The sequence below is a fragment of the Macaca nemestrina genome, chromosome 7 (genome assembly GCF_043159975.1).
Source record: "Macaca nemestrina isolate mMacNem1 chromosome 7, mMacNem.hap1, whole genome shotgun sequence".
In the NCBI taxonomy this organism is placed as follows: Eukaryota; Metazoa; Chordata; class Mammalia; order Primates; family Cercopithecidae; genus Macaca; species Macaca nemestrina.
In genome coordinates this window covers 95,798,281-95,815,728 of record NC_092131.1, presented here as the reverse complement: position 1 = coordinate 95,815,728, position 17,448 = coordinate 95,798,281, and the positions used below count along the sequence as shown (strand labels likewise).

Here is a 17,448-nt window from a genome sequence, read left to right as displayed (position 1 = left end):
AAAGATGAGATCTTCCTTTTGTTATCAGACTCTTTCTGTTGCCTTCTGGATTTATATGCTCTAATAAAATAAGTGATCATGTTGCAAAGGCCAGGTTGGCAAGGAATGGAGGTCCTCAGTCAAACAGGTCTCCAGATACTAGGTTCTGCTAACACCCTGAATGAGCTTACAAGTAGATCATTTCCCTGAAGTGGGACTTTCAGACAAGGCCCCAGCCCCAGCTGATGTCTCAGTGGAAGCCTAGTCAGAGACCCTGAAATACAGGACCTAGTGAAACCATGCCTGAGCTCTTTACCCACAGAAACTGGGAAATAATAAATGTATCATTTTGAATTGCTAAGTTTGCTCTAATTTGTTACACAGAAATAGACAACTAATGTACTGTTCTAGTTGGTGTTAAGATTGCCTAACACATATATGTATACACGTGTGTGTATACATGTATGTATGTATTAACATACACAAATGTATATATGTATACATATACATATATGTGTATCTCCAGTTTGAATTCAACTAAATTGTTTTAGAATGCATCCATATTTTATATAGAGAAATTGATGCTTCCAAATCATCAGAGAGCATGCATTAGTACGTTTCAACCAATATGAGCCAACATAGAAGATGAAAAATACACATTTATGGTAAAGTGCAGAAACAGACAAAGTTAGGGTTACAAAAAAGGGAAACCTTAAGATATGCAAATATTAGTTGTGCTAAATAAGAAAGGTGAATCTGAATCAAAGTTTAGGAAGCGTGTGAAATACTAGCACAGACTCTGAAGGTTGATGTGCCTGTTTGTTTCTTTTCCCTTAAAGCAGCTTAAACAGTTTGATGAGGGGTTTTTAAATCTATATTCATTTCCTTTTTTAAAAAAGCCAAAGTCATACATTGTCTCAATTTGTGTTCACAAAAACCAGATGCATTTTTCTGAAAAGGATGCCTGCACTCCTGGCTCCCTTCCTCACTCCTCTCATAGGTTCAGATAGAGCCCCAGTATTATATCATAGGCCATGAGGTAAAACCTAAACTGTAACGAAGCTGCACAAGGTAAAGCCTCCAGTTGAAGTAATAACATAAAATGCATTGGTTTAGAGGTGAGGTTTTTATTTGTTACTATGGTTTCTGTTATATTTTAAGAATATATTGTAATGAATGATTTAATTATACTTCTACCCAGAGGCTTTGCAAAAAGGATGCAATTTTAAAATGCAACAAATGGATTAAATGGCTTCTGCGTGTGTATAACACACACTTTATGTGACTCTGTGTGAAGAGGACAGTGGGATCAGTGATTTGATGGTTGATAGTAGAATGTTCAATTCAACCTCATTCCATGTTTTTTCCCCTTGGACCCAGAGGACAGTGCCAAAAAATTTAAGTTGACCCTTAAGCAGTTTCAGGATTTTTCTTTTAACTTATTAATAAAAGACAGGTGGCAAATTAGCTATTTTTGAGTTTAATAGCAGAGTTCACCAACAAATTTATCCATGTTTCCTCAACTCTTACTCCATGCAGATAAAACTAAAAGGACCATTTTAACTTGAACTTTCGATTCTGTGACAAATAGATACTCTTAAGGTGCTTTTACATACACTTTTATGTATCAAGGCCTTTTCCTGTGTAAATGGATAAAAGGAAGAAGGTATCCAACCCACCTGTTCTCAAATGACTGTATCCAGGATCCTTGCTTTGATTAGCTCAATCTCCAATTTAAAAATGCAAACGTGCCTGTGAGAGTTAATGTGTCAATACAGCCATACTTAAATATGGATGAGTTTAGTCTAAGATGCACTTCTGAACAATTTAAGTGAGATACATAGGGTTGGGGAGAATGGGACTTAGGATAAAAAAGAACAGGAAGACCATGATAACTTAGAGGAGGAAAGTGCCATTCAATGCACAGTGCAGTGAGTGGGGTAAGTGGTACGGAACAGCTTTCAAACACTAGGACAGGAAAGAAGGGCTAAGAACAGGACCACCGGTGTATATGTTTATATACTGGAGCCTGTAATTGCAATCTTCCCAGGAAAAGAAACAAAAATGAATGGTGATTTGGGGTGTGCAAATTCAACTTCCCCAGGTTTTCAGATAAACATTTTTAAGTATTCTTTTTCAAAACTATTTTAAATTATTATTGTGTGTGTGTGTGCATGCACACGTGAAATCCTAAAATTCAAATTATTACTGCCTTGATGGATTTTCTGATTGCAAAATTCTTGATAAGCTCTGCTAAGCTGATCTTTCTCTCCTGCTTCACTGGTGCCCCAAACATGTGCTTTGGCCACCTCTGGCTATAAATATATTATTGTTTCAAGTTCTTACAAACAGAACACCAAAAACAAATTTTTCTGACCATTGACTATGTCTTCAAAACTACCATTTTTGTCGTCTTCACCTGACATGTTCTTTAAAATATAGTCTGTTGAGAGTGATTTAATTTCTTCACCAAATACTAACTTGCTCAATCCTTGCAACTTTTCTACTACATAGGGTTAGCAGATAAATAGTATGCCTAGTTAAAATCAAATTGCAGATAAACAAATACCATGTTAATATAAGTATGTGCCAAATAGTTGCTAAATCTGGCACCTACAACCTCAAACTTGAAAGTGTCCATTACAAGTCTTTATGGACCATTACATGCAATGGTGGGACCATGCGTGGACCAGACACACAACGTAGAATCTGAAGGACCATCTGCCCCATTTACTCAGTGACTTTGGACACATCAAATATTTCAGAACTAATTGGAGGCACATCTTCTATGTATACAGTGTGTGCTCTGAGTGTCAGTTTAGGTGCTGGCCATAGCAAGATAAAGCAACAGCCCAGTAGAAAAGCAGTGCTTTTGGACTCTGAAAATATAGTATTCAAGTTTTACTATTTTCAGGAGGCATTTATTTTTCTCAACAAAAGTTTAAAGTGGAGGTCTAATGTATGCAGTATACAAAAACAGAACTTCTGTGTTTGAGAGCAGAGACCGACTTTGCAAATTCTTGGCTCCTCCTTCATTGAAGACCATGGCAATCTCCAGTGACTTCTATGGAACATCTAGGGCTCTAGCTGACACAGCATGTAAGCCAGGCTTTTAATCCACTAGCTTGAGTGTAATGCAGAGAAGACACTGAAGAGAAAAGAAGAGGTAAGAGATACCTCTTACGGGTGTTCTGGCCTCTTTTGCCACATTCTCTGTTAAAAGCCTGCATCGTTCACTTTGGCATGAATGCCATCAAAATAAAGGTTTTTTATTTTTTGCTGTTTTTTTCTTCCTGTTTGGCAATATAAGGAATTCTCTTGGCCATTTAATTATTTACTATGTACAAATTCCCATGTCCAGATTTGGTGAAACAGCCCATCTGAATCTGCCCTAGGCAAAGAAATAATATCTCTGGCTAGATATAACATCAGTGTAAAATATCTTAATATGGTTGGCCAGATATGCAAATTCCCTGAAGGTATATGACCTAAGGGTCATATAAGAAAGAAGGCAACTAATGGGCCACCGGGAGAAAGATTTTGTTTTGGCCAGGCTTCATTCAGGACAATTTTTCAACCTCACTTAGCTAAAGGCAATGCTAAAAGCCACTTAACTCAAAGATCTGACTGTGTTGGTGTAAGTGTTTTATTATTACCACTTTATCCAAGTCTAAGAAACGTGACTCTGAATCGTAAGTGAATGAAGTAACTCTTTACCCTTTACAACCAGTCAGGTCTTTGGAGTTATTAAACCAGCAAAAAGAAACAGTTTGTTCCAGCATTTAGATGGCAAGTGTGCTCACTAAATAAATCTCAACATAAATAAGGTTCTAAATCTATGCATTTATTAGGACTCTTTACCAGTGGTGACATTTCTTTGGCCTCTCTTGGAGTTTCTACTTTACTCTTTTAGTTGAGACAATCACACTAGGAGGAAATACAGCATTGGTCATCTCCAATCTTCAGAACATGCCCTTCTTACAGAAGTATAATTCAGTGAGTCTCGGAAACATTTCTATCAGAACAAAGGGGTTGAGTAGGCACAAGCTGAGAACATTCTGGGGAGGAACTACTTTATTGTGTTAAGTGTTTACCTGGCATTCTATGGCATCTTCATGTTGGCTATAGACACACTTCAGCCACAAAGCTAAAAAGAGCAAATGTGCTTGTCTGGCTGCCTTTCCAGGTCTCATTATCTTAAACCCATCAAAGGTACATTTATTTTACTGAAAACTTAGTAAGTCAGTGTCAGAGCTACTCTTCCCATTTTTACAAATGGAATCATACATCAACTTTCAATTACCAGGGATATCTGGTAGAACAAAAAAAATTCACAGATTAATTCTGAATCTTAATTTGGCAGTTGATTTCAGCCTTCCCTTCTTCAGGACAATTCTCAGTGAGCAGCCGGATGATCTAGAAAGTGACTGAATTGAGTAATAATAGTATCAATATTAATTATGTGACTATGATTTTCAAAGTGTTTTCACATTCATCATCTCATTTAGTTTTCACAAACTCTCTGTGATGGAGATAGAAAGTGTGAGCTTTATTTCTCTTTCAGTGTAAGAAAGCAGAGAATGAAAGTTCAGATCACTTGCCTAGGTATTTGGCCTGATCCTCTCTCTATAATACTATACCTACATAATCCAAGATTTAGCAACCATAGCACCACTTTGTTATCTGTACATTTATATTTGGTGAGCTGACAATGAGCTCATGAATTGAGGACATAAATACAGCAAACCTGGTTTTTAACAAACTTTCACAGGATTCCTTCCCAAGATCCTGGGAACTCAATTTTGTGAATTTCCTAAGTACTGTATGAATTTACTAAGCCCACCTTTCTCTTCTTTCTTTTGTTCATGGTTGTTTTATTCTAGTGAGTAGTCTAGTCTATAGAACAATGTAAATCTTAAATGGTTTATACATTTTATACTGTTAACTGGCCAAAATACAAGGCATCATTTACAATGGAAAATGGAATAACAAAGCTTTGTTCAAATGAAAATGTCCTAACCTATGCTGTTTATATTCTAGATTCAAACACATGATCTAGAAATTTAGAAGTTTGCAGAGAGTCAGATATCCTGCCTAAGGCCTTTTCACTTCTTCTTACCACGTATAAATAAAAGAAGACATTTTTGAGGCATGAAACACCGAATCTAACACACCGAATCTAACACTCATTTGTCCTCTTATCATCTCCCTGTCTCTTCTGGCTCAACAGTATTCCATTCCTAGGTTTGGCAGAACATGAGAAGCAGAGAAAAATGAAATGGAAATATCAATCAGAGAATACTTGCCTTTATTGTATTTTCTTTCCTAAAACTAATTATTCTGGCTTGAGAAGGAAAAGAATGATAAAACACTGTGAATCCTTACTTGATTTCAAGATTTGCTTAGAGCCAAAATATTGGGTAGGGCTTAGTTTTCCTTATGTTAGCTACAAGTTCAAACCCTTTCATGGGTCATTTTTCCATTATTTCATAACATATTTCCCCCCTTTCAACCAAAAAGTAAATACTCTGGTTTAGAAATGACAAATTTGGTTTTCACTTTCAAAATAGAGCTAGAATGTAATTTGAAGGGTCAGGTAAAATGATATTGTCAAAAATGCTAGCGGCCAAACTCACAAATTTACACCTCAGCCATTTCCAATATATTAGGAATTCTAAGTGTCTTGTCACCTCTTACATATTCTACTGAGTCCACAGTCCTGGAAGGGGAAGCCTTCCTGTGTCGTTTCCACAGCTTCTCCTCCTCAATAAATGTTATTTATCTTTCAAGATTCAGTTGACGCATCAACTTCTCCTAGCCCTCCCTGACTTCTCAATTGTGTTGTTAGCCTCTTGTGGGTATCTCGAAATCCTAGACACTTTTCTTGGTGCTGTTTGCACATGATTAAACCTGCAAGGTGGACCTCATTTTTGCCACTTGACACATACAGAAGCCAAGGTTCAGTGAGGCACAAGAACCTGCCCAAGGTCATGGTTGATTCAGGATTTATTTGTGGTTTGAATTCAGAGCTCATCTGTAGACTGTGTGCTCAAGGACTCTACCTGGGAAGGCAAGTTGGTTTATGTTACATGTACATGAAGAATCCTATCAGGGTTATCGGTCAGTTTGGAAATGCTCACTAGGGAAATGTTCTAGGCTAAAATGCTAACCAATGTGCTACAGGACTCTGCCATAGAAAGCTAGTTCAGTAAGCTACTTCATGGAAACAGGAACCCTTAATTGAATCAGTATTGGAAAGCCATACTATTCTTGGATATTTGCAGCTCACATTAGCCTCGTTAAGGCTTTAAGAAATCCTGCAAGAAAACAACTGGTTGAACCTTGTTTTATTCATTGGCTCTCAAACTTATTTATCATAGAGTATCCATATCATCCTTTAGAAATAATGCTTCCTGGAGAAAACTGTGTTGCAAGGTAGACCCTGGGGGCCTTGAGGAACAATTTCTCCATCTGGAGCAGACTAGGAACAGTTTCTGAGGAAGACTTTTACTCCTCTAGGCTGAGGTGGAGGACATAGCCATCATACAATTAAGTAACTTTCCCACTGCTCAGCACAGGATTAGTTGTCAAGGCATTAAGATGTTCCTTTAATCAGCTCCACATGGTATGTGTACTTCAGGTCTTTACCCAGGATGGCCTCCTGAAATTCTCTGCTCTCTTTTATGCTTATCCAATATCTTAATGTGAGGTGCACTACTCGGAAGTCTCATGTGTAACACGAATGAAAAACAACAGTCCCTGTGTTGGGAATAGGAGTGTGGATATCTACTCCCTAGAGTCATTTTCCACCACCTCCCACATGCACCAGAATGATCACTTCCATGGGGTTTGGTTTAAATGCACTTTTCTAAATTTTATAGTAGGTTCAGGCAAGATGAAAAGAGAGTTAGATTTTTTTTTCCTGCAATATTTTACCTATTCACACACTTGCTTTTACTGTATTTTACCTGGATGTTAGGTCACTGGAATACTTTAAGGACCATACAATGAATGGTCACATCAAAGTGAATATTTTAATTATTGTGTAGATGTTGGCAAGCCTCCCACCTATCATATAGCACAGTGTTTTCAAATTGAGAATTCATGGGACAATTTTCCCTCTCATCTCAATAACTGCAAAATCTCTTCCACTTGGTTTTAGCCAATAGCCTGTTATCTTACAAATCTTTGTAACTGATCACATTTCCTACTTTGCTTGGATGTCTCAAAAGTAAATTTAATGTCAAAATTTTGTTTATTTTCAGCAACTTTGTAATATCCCTATGGAAGTTATACCTTGCATATTGGTCTTATTCTGTCCTAACTTTTTTCTTATCTAAGTTTTTCTTTTACCAGAAGTCCTTCCATTATTTGTATTCATCCTATATTCACACACACATACATATATACATACATACATATACACCTATGTGCACATATTTATGAACAAATTTAAATCCTTTGTGGAATGGGCTGGGGCATAAAGAATTAGTGTGTGTGCATATCTCTCTCAGTGTCTAGCTTAGTGTCTTATGATAGAAGGTACTAGATAAACATTTCCAAATTAACAAGTGGGGAGATGAAATTTATTTGAAACATCTTCTATGTCAAATTCTCCAGTAGCTTTATTAATGCTAACCTTTCTATTACATGCATGCTGGAAAATGTTTCTAAAGCATTTGCCTTATTATCACTTACCAAAGGAACTTCACAAAAGACCCTGCTGGTGTATAACTGTGCGTCGCTGATGACGGCTGCCAGGGTGCAGTGCTGAGAAGTGCTGAGAAGGAACTGGGGCTGACTCCAGGCCTGGAAAGAGCAGGGTTGGTTAATGTTGTCTCCATTTGATACAGAAGGCGAGAGTTGTGCACTGCCACCAACTCACCATTCCTACCTAACGGGAATGTTGTCCACAAAAGAACTTCTTTGCCTATATTTAATCCATGACATAGAAAAGAAACCAGTGTTCTCTTAAACAAAGACGTATTTGGCCACTTAATAATTTCCAAATTTTCATTTGTTTCTGCAGTTATTCCTCCAATTGGTGTCAAAATCAATTAAAGAAAGAATCTTCAGCTTGGCATAGTTTTAATTCTGTTAGCACATTAATCTTCTATTGCCCTAAAGGTTGAGGATATCACTAAAACTCTCTCCCATTGATTCCCACATGTATTTTTCACACAAGCAAGATTAAAATATATGTAAGCATGTTTCCGAACACGCTGGTATAAAAACAGGGATTAAATTTTACTCACCACACTGCTAACTAAATTTCACAGATGTTTTATGTGAATTAAGGATTGTAAAACACTTAGAACAAAAGAGCAAGTGCAGTGATTACCTTAAACTCAGTTTTAATGCCAGACAAGTTATTGCATCTGTTACCAAATGGAATTTCAAATTAACAAATCTCTACAACCTGTTCATACCATTAAATGGAACCCTGGTATTTAAATGTCTAAATTGTAAAAATTTCAACTCATAGGCATGAATTAATTTGTTTTGAAATTTAATACTTTATGGAACATGCACAACGGAAGGAAAATCGTTTCGTGTAAGACAAATTATTTTCCAGAATTCTAGCCTGCCCTAGTCTTTAACAAAATCATGTGACCTTTCTAACTGATTTTAATATTTTGGTTCAGTGCCCATAGAATAACCTGCCCACTGCTGTTTCACATAGAGTTACTTCATTATCACCAAGAATCTGTATTAAAAACCTTCTAAAATTCTAATCTTGGGGACAAAATTAAAGCATAGCTAGGTAGTAATCATTTTCCATGGAATGGTTGTATTTCTGAGTGTTCATAGCATTACTTTATCCAAATAAATCACATAACTATATTCCCTGAAAGGTATAAAATAAAGTGGATTGAGATGGATTAGACTAATTAATGGATATGAACTGGCCTTTCACCCCAAGAGTTGTGGATAAGTTAACTCTAGGAACTTAAATCAGGGTTTGCTGTTCTAAGCCCTAGCAGACATCAATTCACATCATATAATTTGGCAGAGCTGGCCCAGAAATGAACTTGCCGTGGATTTGATCCTCCCAGTCATAGTTGGGGCAGCACAGGGAAAGAAAATAAAAGCATGTACAGACACACACATCCAAACCATTACAACTGTCTGAATTTTGTGAAAAAGATCAAAGGCTCCACTTTAAAATGTTCTACTTGAATGTACTGGCTACCAATGAAAATCTTATAAAATAACATTATATTATAGTTCATCACTCCACTCTTCATTCAGTTGAAGACTGAGAAGTAATCTATTTATTTATACCCTCATTTAAGCCTACTGGGTATTCATCCTGTAAAACAAATAGAATTTGAGGCATATAAGCATCATCAACTTTTACCTGAGTTTCTCTGTAGCCTGATTAAAAATAAATTCCATAAAGAAATAACATTTTCCCAAAGAACATACCTTTTCTGAAAAATACATTTCTCATTGCATTTACATCAAACTCATTGTAAATATAAATAAATGTACATATGTGTGTTTGTATTAGTCTTATTTATAACTAGCCTGTGAGACAGCTTTTCTGTGAGTCCCCCACTTTCTGTCCTAAAAAAAAAAAAATCATGGACAGCAATCCCAATGGTGAGAGTCACCAGTCAAGCCAGGACAGAAGGTCCCAGAGGAACCCCCTGCCAACTGAGTACTGCAGGGCTTGGGGCCACGGGTCAGACAGCCAGTGAGGGCACTGGGCTGGTTTGAATAAGAAAGCTGTGAATGACAGAGGGGCTGATGGATTTCAGGGAAGCCTTCTGTCACGGTGACCATGCTAGCATGATGAAGCACTGCTCGGGGTCTTGGAGAATAGGATTGCTGTTAGTGAATATTTGTACACTTGGCAGTAAGAATATTATTTTACTGTTAATGCAATTTTCTCAATACTTGGTGGCTGAAATACACAGCACAACCTTTCGTTAAAGGTCACATATCCAAAAAAAAAAAAAGAAAAGTACTCCTATTTTCTAAAAACAAAATATTCTTTCGTTAAAAAGAAAGAAAGAAAGAAAAAAAAGCTATGTGAAGTTCATACCGGATCTGAAGAGTTTTAGCTGAAACACTTATTTGTGTGTAGTCAATGCAAAATTTGTTATGTGTTTTTAAGTTCTAAATACAGAATCTATTTGAATAGATGTTAGAGGCCTCTACCTGAAACATCCACATCTAGTAGTAACAAGTGTGATTAGAATACATTACAGCAGCCTCCTAGCGGATTTAGCTTAAATCAGCTCTGCCTCATCTCTGCATTTCCGTTTTTAGGGAATTTGAAAATATGTTCCATAAAGTCACAAATAAGTTGATACCAAGATATTTATAGGTCTTATTAATAAAATTAAAGCATTGTACATAAGGAATACTAGTTAACACTCCTTAGCAGTAACTTTTGGGCTGTTCCTTAGATTTATAGCTGACGATTGACTGATTTAGGAAGGGTGAAATAAAAATTATTATGTGATTTTGTAAGTATGAAATTTTATGAAAAATCAAACCGTGCACACAGAGCAATGGAATTTGGCAAGTAACTTACAGTGCAGCATTCTATTGTAATTATCAGATAACTATGCTTTCTGTTTCTGATCTGTAAAGGGGCCAGAATAAATTGTTCTAGTTTACAAGCTCTTTCCTATTATCTGTCTTAGCACCTCCCAACCCACTGTTTTTTCTCCCCTAAGCTTCAGTGGGATGTAAGCCATCTTTGTGTTCCTAATATTAAGACAGAGAATAAGAAGTCATAAAGAGTCTACACATTTATAAAGATCAATCATGTGTGTTCTTTTTCCTTTAATGCATTGTTAAAAAGACTTTCTGCATCAAAGTCTATGATAAGTTCATTCTGATGAGAAAATTAGAAAGTTGGACGTGTTTATACCAGTCATGGGGAATGTGCATGTAGTTAAATAGGTCATTTCCAATTTTAACAATTCCACCCCCAATTTCATTCAGCATCTTTGACACAGAAACCCAGTTTAACTCCTCCTGGGAGGGGTAAAGCCCTGGAGCAGCAATTCCCCGAGTGGGGCCGGCGCATCCCTGGGATAGCTCTTTACTTAAGGAGACTTTCTCCAACGTGCCTGCTGCTCCCGGCAGATGTGCTGGTGAGACACTAGGGAAGGAAAAATTATTTAAAACATAAAAGGAAATTCACAAAATGTATTAACTGCTATGGCTGAAGGAGACCAAAGAAACACCAGTTGTTAAAAAAAAAAAAGTAAAATAAGGGGCCCAGATTTGAGCTCATGTATGTTTATTCATCTGTAAAAACATTTAGTGTGCTACCCATACCTTTATTTCCTTTCTAATTTTATATGGCGTGTTTAAGCTCCGGGATTTGTTTGTAGAACAATTAGTTTACAATTGGCAAAGATGCCAATGACTAGTTTCTTCTCATTGGAGAAAGTTAATTAATTTCTTCCTCGTTGGCTTCTGCTAATGGAGGCAAAGATTGCATTCAATACCATTTTTGCTGTGTTTACCAAAAGCCAGAGAAGCCAAAACCTCTTGCCAAGTTTCTTCAGTCGCAATCTGGAATCACCTTTAACTGCCCGCATAATTTGTTGAGACTACACACAGAAGAAATAATGTATGTAGTAAAAGTCTTGCAAGGCATAACAATGGTTACTGATACAGAGGCGGATGGCAGAGTAAATTGGGTCATTGACCTTGAACCTCTAAAGGCCCGAGGTTAGATCTGGATTAAATCACGAGTGAAATGATCACAGAGGTTTTGCTTCAAAAATTAGCACTCAGGTTGATTCACTTTGACAGGAAAAGGCGAGGGTGCCAGTGACTAAATTAAATAGAATTAGATTGTTCTGCCTAAGTGGGGCATCTGCTGAGGATGAAGCTTTATTCTCACACATCTTAACCTACTGAATACCCAAGTTGGATTTTTTTTAATAATATATGGTATAAAAATAGTTTTGAGATGGCATAAAGGATATCAAGATAGCACAAGAGGCTAAAAATGTACAGTGGCTGCACTAATTTGGCAAAAATAGCTTAGAAATTAATTACAGTTGAGTGCCAGTCCTTGGAACAGAAAGTATTCTGTTAAGTTTATATTCAGTTTCCCCCGTTACCAAGTCTCTCACCAGTATTTGGGAAAATATCTCTAGTCATCTGATGAATGCTGTGATTGTGTAGGACCTAAAAATCTCAAAAGGAAGACCTATTTCAAAAAAGAAGTAAACCTATATCTGATAAAGAGGTACCATTTTTAATGAGTATTTTGAAAGTTCTGGAAACTATGTAAAATATTTTACTATTATAATTATTTCAATTGCTTTCCAGAGTATAGCATAATAAAATTTCAAGTAATAGAAAAACAGAAATTATGCAGTTATAAAGTCATTCTTTAATTTTAATTATTTCACTTCAAGAAAATTGCATTTTATTTACTCTTTGAATAAGTATCACATTCACTTTTTAAAAAGTAAGTATCACATTCATTTGATTCACATTTCAAAAGCTAGTACAATAACAATTACCCTTTTACCCTGTGTTCATTTCATTCTTTTCTTATCCTATAAATATTTTTGTGAATCCTCTAGAGATATTTTTACTCAGATGCAGTAATCAAATGTATATATGTATATGTAGACTATGTGTGTGTATATGTATATTGGATACATTGTTTTGCTTTAACAATACATATTTAAAATTATTTCATATCAGTAACAAACAGCCTTATTATGCTCTTAATTAGCCATATAATAGTTTACCTAGTTTTCTTTCAATCCTCAGTTGTATAAAGGGGAAAGTATTGGTGTGGTGTCAGTATTTCTAAAGTGACTTTTTAACATGTCCCAATCTCTCTTTCTTTTATACAAAAATAAAGATAAAAAGAAAAGAAAATAGATGGCAGGGATGTACATAATCTTAAGAAAATTAAGGCAAAGCTCTGCCGTAGTGAGATAAGTAGGAGCCATGAAATTCAGTAACATAAGATGTGGGGTTATGTTACAGGGAGGATGTTGAAGAGACCTGGGCCAGCGTGCACAGTGATTGAGCCAGGAAGTCTCAGAGTGTCACCACGGGATTCCAGTCCACCCACGTTCCACATGCACTTTGGTACCACCTGATTGCACTTGCCTACTCTGACTTAAATATCAATGAGGATCCTCCATCCTTCAGCTGGCTGGAATTTCCAAGACAGTGGCCATGATTCCAGGACCCTCCCACTTAAATGGTATCCATGTTGTTCACCTGATCCAAAGAGATTCAGTCAGAAGACTCCTAGGAGAGCTGCTATCTGTGCCTTAGCTTCCCAAGACCAGATAATTTACTATTTATCTTCCCTATCTTGTCCTTGGCATCGTATTTCACTACCCCCATCTTTGAGATAAGAACTCTTCAAACTGCATAGGTCCACCATGAACATCAGCCCTGCACAAAACTATATTCTCCATACAAATTGATTGTGCATGCTCTGTTGATCAAATATTCTGGTGTAACTATCTGTGTTATTACCTTCCTTAGGTCTGTCTATAAGACATCTTGAATGAGGACTAAAAGACATGGAGATGCGGTGGTCTTTACAGATGAGATGCTACTAGATTCATGGTACCCAGACTCCCAGTGCCATTGCCTTTCAATCCCCATATTTTTTAACAGTGTCAGGTGTCTTTCCTCACCCAGATGAGGGGCTCAATGTGATTATATCTTCTATTTCTTCTGTAACCACATCCCAATGAGCTTGACCTAAACATATTTTTTAAATGCTTATCTAATACTTCACGTATAGTTGGTACCAAATAAATGTGTGCCTCCTGTGTGACTTTCTCCCTTCCTTCAAAGCATAGGTTCTGAAGCTAAAATCGCTCTTACTAGATAAACAATCACCTTGTTGGCAGGCACCAGTGCCTGACACATAACAAGCACACAATACATGTTTGTGGAACCCAGTGATTTTGAAAGTGAATCCACAGTTTACTGGTCTTTACTAAAACTCCGAATCTCAACCTCTCACCCTATGAAAGGGGTATTATAAGTACTTACTTTGGGAAGGGATACAGGGAAGGGAAAGGGAGGGAAAAGGAAGACACAGGAGTGGAGGGGAGGGGAGGGGAGGGGAGGAGAGGGAATACAAGGGGAGAGGAGGGAAGGTAAGAGGAAGAAGAAAATCTCTTATAGTTACTGTATATAGTAGATGCTATATAGTACCTGATGTATATAGTAGGTGCTTAACTAAATGGGATTCACATTTTCACTTTCTTCAATATCCCCTCTATGTGTTAAGCCATCTCCCTTTTTTCTCTACTCTTTTATTCATAAGTATGAATGATTATCCCAAGAAAGCCCCAGGGGCTCATGAAGTCCTACAGTTAACTAAATTCAGCATTTAGTAAGCTCAAATATGTTCCTAGGTAGCAACAGACAGTCAACCAAAAAGTCCCAAGCTCAGGGAAAACTACATTTTTAGTAGTACCCATGAACCCCATTTATAGCTTCACTACTACTCAAGGGATCCCAAAATCTGGCATAACATTTTGGTTTGTAATAGTCAACAACACCGAAACTCATAATCACCAACAGTAGAACATCTTTTTGCCTAGTCTGTCTTCTATAAATTAGAATTTTAAAACTGTTATTGTCAACATTGATTATAAATGAAGACATAGGAAAGTCAGGAGTTAGGAACGTTGATGCCCTGGGTCACCGTGAGTGGACTAGAATTTTCTGTTATCCACAATGAACAAAAGTTTCCCCTACCCTTAGCTTTTTATTTTGGAAATGTTCAAGTCTATGAAAGTTGTGGAAGATTAGCACAATGAACACCTAAATACCTAACAGCTGGATTCACCAATGATTAATATTGTGCTGAATCATGTGAAAGTAAGCTGCAGATATCAAATTCTGCACATCTAAACCCTTCATGGAGCATCTCTTCAAGTGCAGGGGCATTCACTACATTAAGTAGTTATCCCACCCAAGAAAGTTAACATTGATTGAAAATGCCTTCCAACTGCATTTTAAACCACATTCCAGTGTGTGCTTGCCCTGGGGGATTTTACTCTTGGAGAATTCTGCTCTATTAACTATGATGATAGATGCTCAGAATACCACCCCTTAATAGAAACAGAAGGGCAGGGAATTCAGAGGAAAGAACAGTCTTTGAAGGTGCATAAACTTTGATTTGAAATCTAGCTTTGCCATATGGTATCCATGAACTTGACCAAATTTAACCACAACTAGCCTCCCTTTTCCCATAATAAAAGACAGGGATAAGAACACCTATGTCACTTGACTGCGAGGAGATTACATGAGACAAGGGATATGAAGAAGCTGACCCATCGTTGATCCTCAATAAATATTGGTTGTTTTCTTATGTGGTCCATACCAACAACAACAGCAAAAATGACCACACCTTGGAACTTTCATAGAAAAAGATATCAAAAAGACAAAGGCAAAAACAGAACAAACAAACAAACAACAACAACAATAAAGCAAACTTTTCCTGAAGTTTCACTTAGACCACAGAAAAGGGGCTGAATGAGAGAGAATACTTGGAACTTCTCCATTGATGTTCTCCAGCTTGCCTGAAACAAAATGACAGCAATTGTGCCAGATCTCCCCAGTTGGAGAATGTGTCAGGATTTCAGGAATAACTATATGTGTGTGTATATATATATACACACACATATCCTCTCTCTTCTCCCACCCTCCACCCCCCAATAGGCCTCAGTGTCTGTTGCTGTCCTCTTTGTATCCATGAGTTCTCAACTTTAGCTTCCAGTTATAAGTAAGAATATGTGGTATTTGGTTTTCTGTTCCTGCATTCGGTTTTTTAAGGATGAGGACCACAAGCTCCACCATGTTCCTGCAAAGGACACGATCTCATTCTTTTTTATGCCTGCAGAGTATTCCATGGTGATTATGTACCACGTTTTCTTTATCCAGTCTACCACTGATGGGTGTTCAGGTTGATTCCATGTCTTTGCTATTGTGGATAGTGCCACAATGAACCTATGTGTGCATCTAAATTTAATAAAACATTAATAATGTAAGTAGTGGTGGTAGAAATTAGCAGGAAAACCTACCTTCTACCTATTCTATTTCAATCTGAATCTTGCCAGACAACAGAATGAGCTGCAGCTTAGGTAAAGTGTTTTATTGATGTCTCTAAAAATCCCAGTGTGTTAAAAGTATCAGGTCTACATTCTAAGGTGAGTAACCAAAAAGAAAAGGGCATCAGTGAAGTGGTTCACATTTTCTAACGCATTTTAGGGACGAGTTACCATCTAAACGCTCCATACACATTTTCAATTAATCCTAATTAGACAACCTGTATGCAAAGGTACCACAAACAAGCAAAGTGAAGCTGAGAAGTATTTATTTTAGAATGGTTTTAAAAAAATGTCAATAATTCATCTTTAAGCTTTTTGAGAAGACTGAGTTATCTATTTCTTCCTTCTTCCTTTGTTTAAATACATTATGTTCATCAGAGAAGTTATAAGACATTATGTTTTATATGAGCACAAGAAGTAACTGAAGCCAGTGATAATGCCTAATGTTGTTTTAATTAAGCCCTCAATTAAGAATTTTAAAAGTTCCAACCTCAGGTCTCTCTGTGGCTGGGTACCTGACCTTGGGCAATCTTTTCCCACATAACAAGGACTCCATTCTTTTAAATAAAAATGTCTCTTTTTTAAGGAACTCTAGTAGTAGCATAGTTTTAAGTAGATAATAGCTGACATGGACTTTTTTTCCCCTTTAGGACCACCAGAAAATTAAATATTTTTGAAAGTCAAAACAATGTTGCTATGACTTTCAATGAGTTTCCATTTCCATGCTGCCTCCAAACTTCCTGATTCCAGCTGGGATTGTGATCAAAAATGCAAAAACATATGTAGAGAAGTTATTCTTCTGGAACATCTGACCGGAAGCAGGAAATGCAAGATATCTCATGGGACTGCCTGTTATCAAAATATACCCAGTCCAGCACTGCAAAGACAAGAGAAGTTTGTTTGTTCAACACCCAGATAAAGAGAATTATAGAACATTCTGGTATAGATGTAGCACTGGGAAATGATATAGGACAGAAATGCCCCTTGTAAGTTCTAGTCCCTGACTCACCCTGTATCATTATGTGACCTTGCAAAGTCCACCTTAACCTCTGCCTGCCTCATTAAACACTTCTACACAACAGACTTTTACAATAATAACTTTAAAGCACATCTCCCTTAACAAATCTTCTAAATGGGAAAATCCTTTTATTATCCATGGGTAAAATGGAGATTTATACTCATAGTAACTGCTAAAGGTTACCATACACTCCATCCTAATGCTCAAAAACAAAACTGACTTTGTTATTTGAATTTAAAATTATACATTTTGTTTTTCCTGTAAGTCCTGGAAGTATTTACTTGAACTTTTTCAATAAAATCAAATTTCACGAAAACATGTATTTTAATTACATAATAATTAAGTTTTATCCTCTTTTAAAAAAAA

At 36.7% G+C, this 17,448-nt stretch overlaps 1 long non-coding RNA gene across 3 annotated transcripts in view; it reads left to right on the top strand.

The window, feature by feature from the left end:
* Window positions 1-17,246, top strand: part of LOC105479371 (uncharacterized) — a 44,854-nt gene extending 27,608 nt beyond the window's left edge. Inside the window, exons 3-4 of one of the 3 annotated variants that reach the window (XR_011625400.1) lie at window positions 12,964-13,186; window positions 16,715-17,246. This is a non-coding gene — a long non-coding RNA (uncharacterized lncRNA). Of the gene's footprint in view, window positions 1-12,963; window positions 13,708-16,714 lie in introns of those variants that run through there. The other 2 variants (XR_985851.2, XR_985850.2) reach the window with 2 other exon arrangements.
* Window positions 17,247-17,448: the final 202 nt, after the last annotated feature.